Here is a 9123-nt window from a genome sequence, read left to right on the forward strand (position 1 = left end):
AAGTGCTTCACCGAAGGAGTCTTACCACACCAGAGCTCATGAGGAGTTTTAGTGCTGTTTACTCGGACAATTGTTTTGTTGAGAATAATAACCGCAGCATGTGCAGCTTCACCCCAGAAAGTTGCGGGAGTACCTGACTCATCAAGCATAGCACGAGCCATTTGTTGGATTGTTTTGTTCATTCTTTCCACAACTCCATTTTGCTGAGGAGTTCTAGCTGTAGAGAATTCTCTTCTTATCCCATGTTCTTCACAGAAATCGAAAAATTCATTTGAGGTAAACTCCCCACCTCTGTCAAATCTGAGGCACTTAATTTTGTGTCCTGATTCATTTTCAGCCAAGGCTTTGAAGGATTTGAATTTTTCGAATGCTTCATCTTTGTGCTTCATAAGTCCTAACCAGACAAACCTGGAGAAATCGTCAATGAATAATATCAAATATTCTTCTCCTCGAGGTGTTCTTTTTCTAAATGGACCACATGTATCTGTATGTACTAGCTCAAGAGGCATGCTAGCTGATCCTTCCTTCTCAGGAAAATTAGTTCTGGTTTTCTTTCCAAACTGACATGATTTGCATATGGTGTTGTCTGGAATTTTGATATCTGGAAGGTCACGAACTGCCTAATATTTGCATGCTTTCCTTATTTGTGGAAAGCTTAGATGCCCCAACCTCCGATGCCATAGCCAGTGTTCATCATTCTTGCTCAAATAGCATTGTTGTTGTCTTTCTTCAAATATGTATAGATTATTTGGAGTCCTTCTTCCTTTGATCACTGTTTCACCTGTATCAAGATCACGAACACAACATCCATTTGATCTAAATATTACCTCTGCTCCTTGATCGCACATCTGACTGACACTCAGAAGATTATGCTTCAATCCATCAACATACAAAACATTTCCAACTTTGACCTTCTCTTTCAACGGAGCAACGCCTTTTCCTTTTATGGCTGCAGAGATATCGTTTCCAAAGGAAACTTTCTTTCCCTTTTCTAATGCGGTATATGATTCAAGTTTTTCTTTGTCCCCTGTCATATGCTTTTAACATCCGCTGTCAATGTACCATAGACTTTCTTGACCTTCTGCATAAAAGGCTATCCCACATCTTTCTGGTTGCGGTTCCTTTATTCTCCATGTTCTGATATTTGAGGTTTGTTCCTTCTGAGTTGTCTTCCAGAACCTGCTCCTGCATTCAGAGTCTTCATGACCAAAGTTATTACAAATAGAGCATTCAACTTCATTTTCAAGAACCGAAAAGTTGTTATAAGTCCTTTTCATGGTCCCCGTCATACTTCTTTGCTTTTGAGCTTCTCTAGTCATGATTGTCTTGTAGGCAACACATTGAGCTGCTTTGTGACCGAAGTTATGGCAAGAAAAACATTGGCCATTAAAGAAATTTCTCCGATAATCAGATTATCATCCAACCGATTGTAGCTTCTATTGACATCCATTCTTGGTGCAAATGGGGAAGATTTTACCTGTGGCTGATTGTAGCTTCTGTTTGTCCTTAAGGCAACTTGTCCCCGAATTTCTTGATAGTCTTTATTTGTTCTTGAGGTAAACTGTCCCTGATTCACCTGATGACTTTTATTTGGTCTTTTCTCGCTCCTCCTTGCTGCATCAAGATAACTTTTAGAGGTAGAAGCTTGAGATGTTTCTCCATTATATCCCAGACCTATCTTGATCAGAGGAGAATGTTGCACATTGATAATCTCATCCAAGGTTTCAGATCCTTTAACAAATTTAAGATTAATCGCTTTTGTTTTCTCAATCTCCTTTCTAAGACAAACAATCTCACATTCCAATTTTTCAAGATGTTTTTCCTTTTCTGCCAGTTGACATTGTAGAGAATCAATAATATCACTTTTCTCTTCTAAGCAAACTTTGAGACTATTCATTTCTTCACAAAAGCCTTCTACATCTATAGCATCCATGTAGTCATCATCTTCAAAAGCCATTAAAAGTTTATATCTATAACCCTGTTCATCTTCGTCACTATTTGAAAGACCATCACTATCTTCATGAGTGTAATAGCTTTTCTTCTTTTCATTTTGTTTCTTGTTCCATTTAACAGGTTCCTTTCCCTTGTCATTCTTATCTTTGTGAGGACATTTGGCAGCATAATGACCTACTCTTCCACAAGCAAAGCATTTAAAAGGTAACTTACCTCTGAACCTTCCAGAACCCCTTTGAAGATTTCTGACAAAATTTGATTCTTCTTCTTCATCTTCTGGCACGTGACTTGCTTCATAATAATCTTCTTTGCCTGAAGCCTTGAAATCAGCTTCTCTTCTGTCTGATGGACCTCCTTTTCTCATTTCATAAGCAGTTAGAATTCCGTGAAGCTGAGACATAGTAAGAATTCGTAGATTTTCTTTTTCTTCTATTGCAGACACTTTAGATTCAAATTTGGGGGACAATGATCTTAGAACCTTTTCAACCACAATAGCCTCTTTTATTTCTTCACCCAAGTTTTTCATGCAATTAACAATCTCATCTACCCTAAGGAAATAGTTAGCCACACTTTCATCATTATACATTCTGAGAGTCTCATACTTAATCCTGAGAGTTTGAAGTTTAACACGCTTTACCTGTTCGTCTCCTTCATAGCTCGTGACAATTTTGTCCCATATTTCTTTTGCGGATTTATAGTGCATTACCTTCATGAATTCCGATTGGGATATACATCCTAATAGGGTACTGACTGCTTTCGCATTTGTTTCATACTTCTTTTTCTCGGCTGCATCTGTAGGAGTAGCTGAAGGAAAAGTGTAGCCTGTCTCTACGATGTCCCAAACTTTTGTACCAAGAGATTGAAGATAGGCAGTAACTCTTACCTTCCAATAATTGAAGTTTGTCCCATCAAAAACCGGTGGCCTGATTGATGCTTCTCTCTCGTAGTTTCTCATGATGAACGATCTACCTTCAAGCGATCAAGCTTCTTTGAAGGACCTGCTCTGATACCAATTGTTGGAAATAATACTGAGAGGGGGGGGGGGGGTGAATCAGTATTATCAGATCAATAAAACTTTTTCAATACTCAGAAACATATACGCTACTTCAGTTAAGTGAACCAGCGTGTACACACTACTGTGACTAAAGCAACCAGCGTATAACCAGAAATCTTATGATTCAGTTAGTTTATCTTCAGTAAATGCATCATGACATTATTAACCATATTAAAAGTAAACAGGTGCAGTATAACAGAACAAATCATCACACAAAAGCCACACACATGAACACCATGATATAAGGTGGAAACCCAATGTGGGTGAAAACCACCTGCTGCAAGTCGTCTCTATCTTTCTTTAATAAGAAACTTCAGTTTACAATCTTTTGTACTGGTGCAGCCTTATACCAGTACGCAGGCTACAACCTGTAGAAGGCTACAACCTTCTCTCGTTTTCCAAACTCTCCTGGAAGGGAGCTCCAACCCCCTTTGCTCTTGTACTAGCTAAGATACTAGTACGTAGGTGCTGGCCTACAATCTTCTTTCCTTCATGTACCACTTTTCATCAATTTTCAGACTGGATACTCCTGAAGCACAACATTTCAATCTGAAGACCACGATTCATTCACTTTTCATAGCAAATCATAGAAGCACAAAACAACCAATACTAGCATCATCAAACTTTGAATCATTGAACCACTGAAACCCTGTCAACACCCAGTCACCAGAACACAGAGCAGACTACAAAACCCTGCAATAACAGACAGACCCAACTGCAACCCAAAAATTAAGCTTCAAAAGATATACGCTACTTCAATGAAAAAAACCCGCGTATACACGCGCTTTTACCGAAGCCAACCTGCGTACAGATCTAAAAATAATTTCTCATAACTTGCAGCTGTACCAGTCATCAGTCATACTCAGAACATAGCATTGCGTCAGTATGCAGATCTAAAAATATGCGTAATCAACCATATACCGATAGTTCATTTCAAACAATTTGATCCCGATCTATCCTTCCATCAACCGATGTGATCTCTCCTTAGCTCAGATCAAGCAATGTATCATCAACCCAGAACCTGCATACTAGATCTCTTTCTTCATTAGATATTCAAGACTTTTTCGATACACTAGCCTAATGATCTTCTTCTCCTTATATAGCATTAGGCCCTCCTCAATACCATGGGCCAAAACCATAGTAATACAATACCATCAACTTCAAAACTCGGGATCAACACGACTGTCGAGATACCTTGGTCCAAAAACATAGGCTCAAGTACCGAGGACTAACTACCACGGACCAAAGGGAAGCTTCTCGACATGTACGCTCTTTTCTGTTCATGAAACTGCGTGTATACGCGACTTCGTATATAGCGGGCCTGCGTATCCGCGACTTAGTATATAGCGTACCAGCGTGTATACGCATCTTGGGTTTAATAAACCTGCGTATATGAAATTTCTCTTCATTCTTGTAGTCTGGATTGAGATCTGTCATCAAAGAGAGTTGCCATCAAGGACAACACCTGTACCGTAGCGCCACACCTGTGCCAAAATGCCAACATTTGGCGCTAGAAGGAGGGTCTGACTGTGAATGGCAAGTAAATCTACATCTTCACGCCATTCTAAGAGTAAAACTTCCTCACCATCACCTTCAACTTCTCGTTCACATTCCAAATCTTCCATCACTATACCAGAAGTTGAAAAGAAAAATACATAGCACATTAATAAAATCCCAAACAAGCCAGATCATTCTTCTTCAAATTCCCCTGAGTTACAAACTTTAAGTCATAAGTTACAGGGAATTTCCTTATCTCAAGAATTATCTGGGTTTTCCCATGGTAGTGTCACTTCTCATCTGACCCCGTCTTAACGACTAACTAGAGCACAAAGCGAAAATATAGGAATCCCACCAATTGAGTTTCCGTTACCGAGTTGTTAGAAAGCTAGGAAAACACTAGTAGAATCTCATAGTGAGGTTCTATCATCATCTTCGTCTACCATCCCATCTATGTCATCATAAGGTCATTCATCTATCCCTCAACTCCAGATTATGGTTCACACAAGTACAAGAGCAACATCCTCCTTTACCCAACCACATTCAACTACTACCACTCCTCCTCCTACTCATACCCCAACGATGGCAGGAAACCCTTCACCAAGGTCATGGGCCAATCCAGGAGGTGTGAGAATGCTTGCACCCTTATCACAATTGCCAGCTCATCCTGAGAAATGGCTGCCCAAGTTCAATCCTGACAATGGCCTATCAGCCGAAGAGCACATAAATAATTTCATGATGTCTATTAATTTAAATGGAGTAACAGAAGAGGACGCAGTTGTACGATTATTCCCTTATACTTTACAAGGAGCAGTAGGATCATGGTATTTTTCATTACCATCAGGCTCCATTAATAACTGGGATACATTTCAAGATCAGTTTTTGACAAAATTTGGAGATGACTGATCTACAACAACTTTAATCAATGACCTCTCCAATTTGAAAGCCGAACCAAGAGAACCAATTAAGGATTTCAATTCTCGCTTCAATAAATTATTAAACAAAATACCAACAGCGTCAAAGCCTAGCAACGAAGTCCAAAATGAATGGTATATTTCCACTTTGCCTTCAAATTCAGCCATCTTTGTAGATAGGGCTGCCAAGCCAATGTTAGCTAAAAATATGAAAGAGGCGATAACTGTAGAGAAACGTATCCTATCCGTAGAAAAGAAAAACGTTGTAGATGAAAGAAAGTCTAAAAAGGTCTCTTTTAGAGATGATCCTAAGAAAAAACAATCAAAGGACCCATTCGACCTGGAAGGGTTACAGAAAGTTTTGAAAACCATGTCCAATGAAATGGTCGATATTAAGAAACAAGTAGCTGAGATCTCTTCCAAGAAATCATTTAAACCCTTCAGGAGAAATCCTTCAACTGATCCTAAACCACCAAATGTTATAACAAACACGAAATTGGAAGGAGAAGAAGAAGAAGTTTCGAATGAGGAGCAAACCGATGATGATGAAGTCGTGGAACTACAAGGAATGTGGGACTTCATTCTTCCAGATGAAGAAGATCAAGATGTATTACCTGTTGCTACAAGAAGTAGAAATCAACTTGATCCTCCACAATCTAGTTCTAAACAGAAAAACCCAAGCCTGACTCCTAAGGATAAAATCGCAGGTAAGAAATCCTCACCAAAGGCTACTCAGACAAACCCAATCCAATTTGATTCAACAACTCCATCTAAAACGCTTATCATCTCTGATGAAATGGAGTATAACATTGTTGAAGACATGAAGAAAACTAGGGCTAATATTACTTTTCATGAGCTCAGCAAATTAAAGCATCAACAAAAATTGCTCTTAAAAGAGCTAAATGCAGTACCTATTACGCCTCTACCTGCCGCTGTAATTTCACAAGCTACTCATGAAATGGGAAGACCTCCGACTGGCATTTCAAATAAAGTCGATCCAAATGACATTGCTTTGATTGGAGGAAGGTCAAAATCCCATACTCTACCATTTCTCCTTACCTTTGAAGTTTTCAATAAAAATTTGCATAAATCTTTGATAGATTCCAGTGCCTCATCTAATATTTTGCCTAAGACAATTTGCGCAAAGTTAAATATCCAAACTCAAAAATCTACAGTACGCATAGTGCAGCTGGATCGGTCTCAAGTCGAGGTTATCGGTGAACTTAATCAAGTGACCATCAGGTTGTCATCAAAGGTATGTCAAGTTATTGATATACTTGTCGCAGACATCCCTGAATTTTATGGACTAATCCTTAGCAGGGATTGGTCAGAGAAGCTTCACGGTTACTTTGCGACTGAATAGTCTCATATGTGGCTTCCTTACAATGGTAAACCAAATCAGATCAAGGTTGAACTAGAAAGACATCAAAAGTATATAGTGACGGAGTTAGAAGGAGAAAACGAGTGTGTAGCAAACAACAACATAATCGGAAACTATTCTGTTGATTTGTTCTTAGGGAATTTCAATGCTCATACTTCACCTTTTTTAGAAAATTTCGTTTTATCTCAGATATAAAATTTCTCTCAAACGGACACTTCTAGATGCATAGATTTTGTAGATAGACCTGTAAATAAAACTTTGTTTTGGAAATTATTTTTTTATGGTTCTAAGTCTAATGATGGAGCAGGTGCAGGTTGTATATTAGTCAGCCCAAAAGGAGAGAAAACCATGCTAACATGTAGACTCGAGTTTGATTGCATGAATAATACTACTGAATATGAAGCGTTAGTTCAAGGGTTATACAAGGCAATCAGGCTTAATATCAAATACCTGCAAGTATTTAGAGACTCTGAGATTGTTATCAAACAAGTAAGAAATACTATACATTGTCTGTCAGGACACTTGAAGCACTATTAATTGTTAGTACAGGACCTGACTTCACACTTTATAGCATTTAATATTTCACCCATTCCAAGGCTCCAAAATGCTAGTGCTGATCTCCTTGCTAATGTAGCTTCCAAGCTTATTCCATCAGAGGACTATAGCCCAGACAGATTCTCGATTGAATTAATCTTTAGACCCTCCATTCCTGATAACATTACCAACTGGAGAGTTTTCAACAATGACCCTGATATTGTAAGTTTTCTGACTTCAGAAGGCTCTTACAATAATCAGATAATTGATGAAGACCAACACGACAAGCAGCTGGAACAAGGAAACAACAATAACGCTATACCCAAATCTGTAGTCAAGTTGGAGGACCTATATGACTTAAAGGACAGATTCAAACGGTCCACCAATTCAAAACTTCAGAGTTCAACTCTGAGATATGAATTAGTGAATCTGGGGACTGACATAAAACCGCAAAACATCAACCTAGGTCTTGGTCTAACATCCGAGGAAAAATCAGCTTTCATTCGACTATTGAAACAATACAAGAGTGTCTTTGCCTAGAATTACGATGATCTCAAAACTTACGACACTTCGATTATACAACATACAATCCCGATGATCTCTGATGAAAAGCCTATCCAATAGAAATTGAGGAAAATACATCCTATTTTGGAAAACCAGAATAAGTCTGAGTTGAACAAATTACTGAAAGCCAAGATTATTTTTCCTGTTAAGCATTCTAGATGGGTCTCCAACTTGGTCCCAGTCAGAAAGAAAAATGGAGATATCCGGATTTGTATTGACTTTCGAAACCTCAATAAAGCTTGCCAAAAGGATAATTTTCCATTGCCCCCTATGGAATAGATATTGCAATTGGTCGCAGGGTCTGAACTGATGTCCTTTTTAGATGGCTTCTCGGGGTATAATCAAATCTTGGTCCACTCGGATGAGCAATTGAAAACTACATTTAGAAAAGACTGGGGCACTTACACGTATCAAAAGATGTCATTTGGGGTGATTAATGCCGGTGCCATGTTTCAAAGGGCCATGGACATTGCATTTAAAGGATTAGTGAACAAGTCAGTGGTGATTTACTTAGATGGCATAATAGTGTATTCTAAAAAACTCAATAATCATCTCAGAGACTTAAAACAAATCTTCCAACGATGTCAAAAATATGGAATCTCACTTAATCCAAAAAAATACTATTTCGCATTAAGTGAAGGAAAGCCTCTTGGATTCGTAGTGTCTAAATCTGGAATCCATATTCACCTAGATAGGATTAAGGAAATTTCAGAGATATCTTTACCCCATAACAAAAAGCAATGCAGTGTTTCCTTGGTCAGATCAATTTTGTTAAAAGATTCGTCCCTGAATTCTCACAAATCGTGTCACCTCTCCAAGCCATGATAAAGGAAAACTCTCTCTTCAAATGGGGTCAGGCAGAACATGAAGCGTTTGGCTTGATAAAACAAGCGATTATAAATGCCCCATCTCTAGAAACTCCAAACTTTTCTGATCCTTTCACTTTGTATACATTTGCCTCTGAGAAATTGTACGCTGCAATACTCACATAGGCCAATCAAGATAAAGTCGAAGCCCCAATTGCCTTCTTCAGTTCAAACTTGCAAGGAGCTGAATTAAATTACTCCAACGTTGAGAAACAGGCTGATGCGGTATTTAAAGCAATCAAACACTTTAGACCCTTCCTTCTCAAGACTCATACGAAAATAATAGTACCATTTCCAGCGGTAAGAAATCTTTTGGTACAAAAAAATGTGGGTGAAAAGAGGGAAAATTGGGTTAGACCT

This window comes from Pinus tabuliformis, chromosome 4_2 (genome assembly GCF_031772625.1).
Source record: "Pinus tabuliformis cultivar Carrire ecotype Pingquan chromosome 4_2, CPIR1, whole genome shotgun sequence".
Classification (NCBI taxonomy): domain Eukaryota; kingdom Viridiplantae; phylum Streptophyta; class Pinopsida; order Pinales; family Pinaceae; genus Pinus; species Pinus tabuliformis.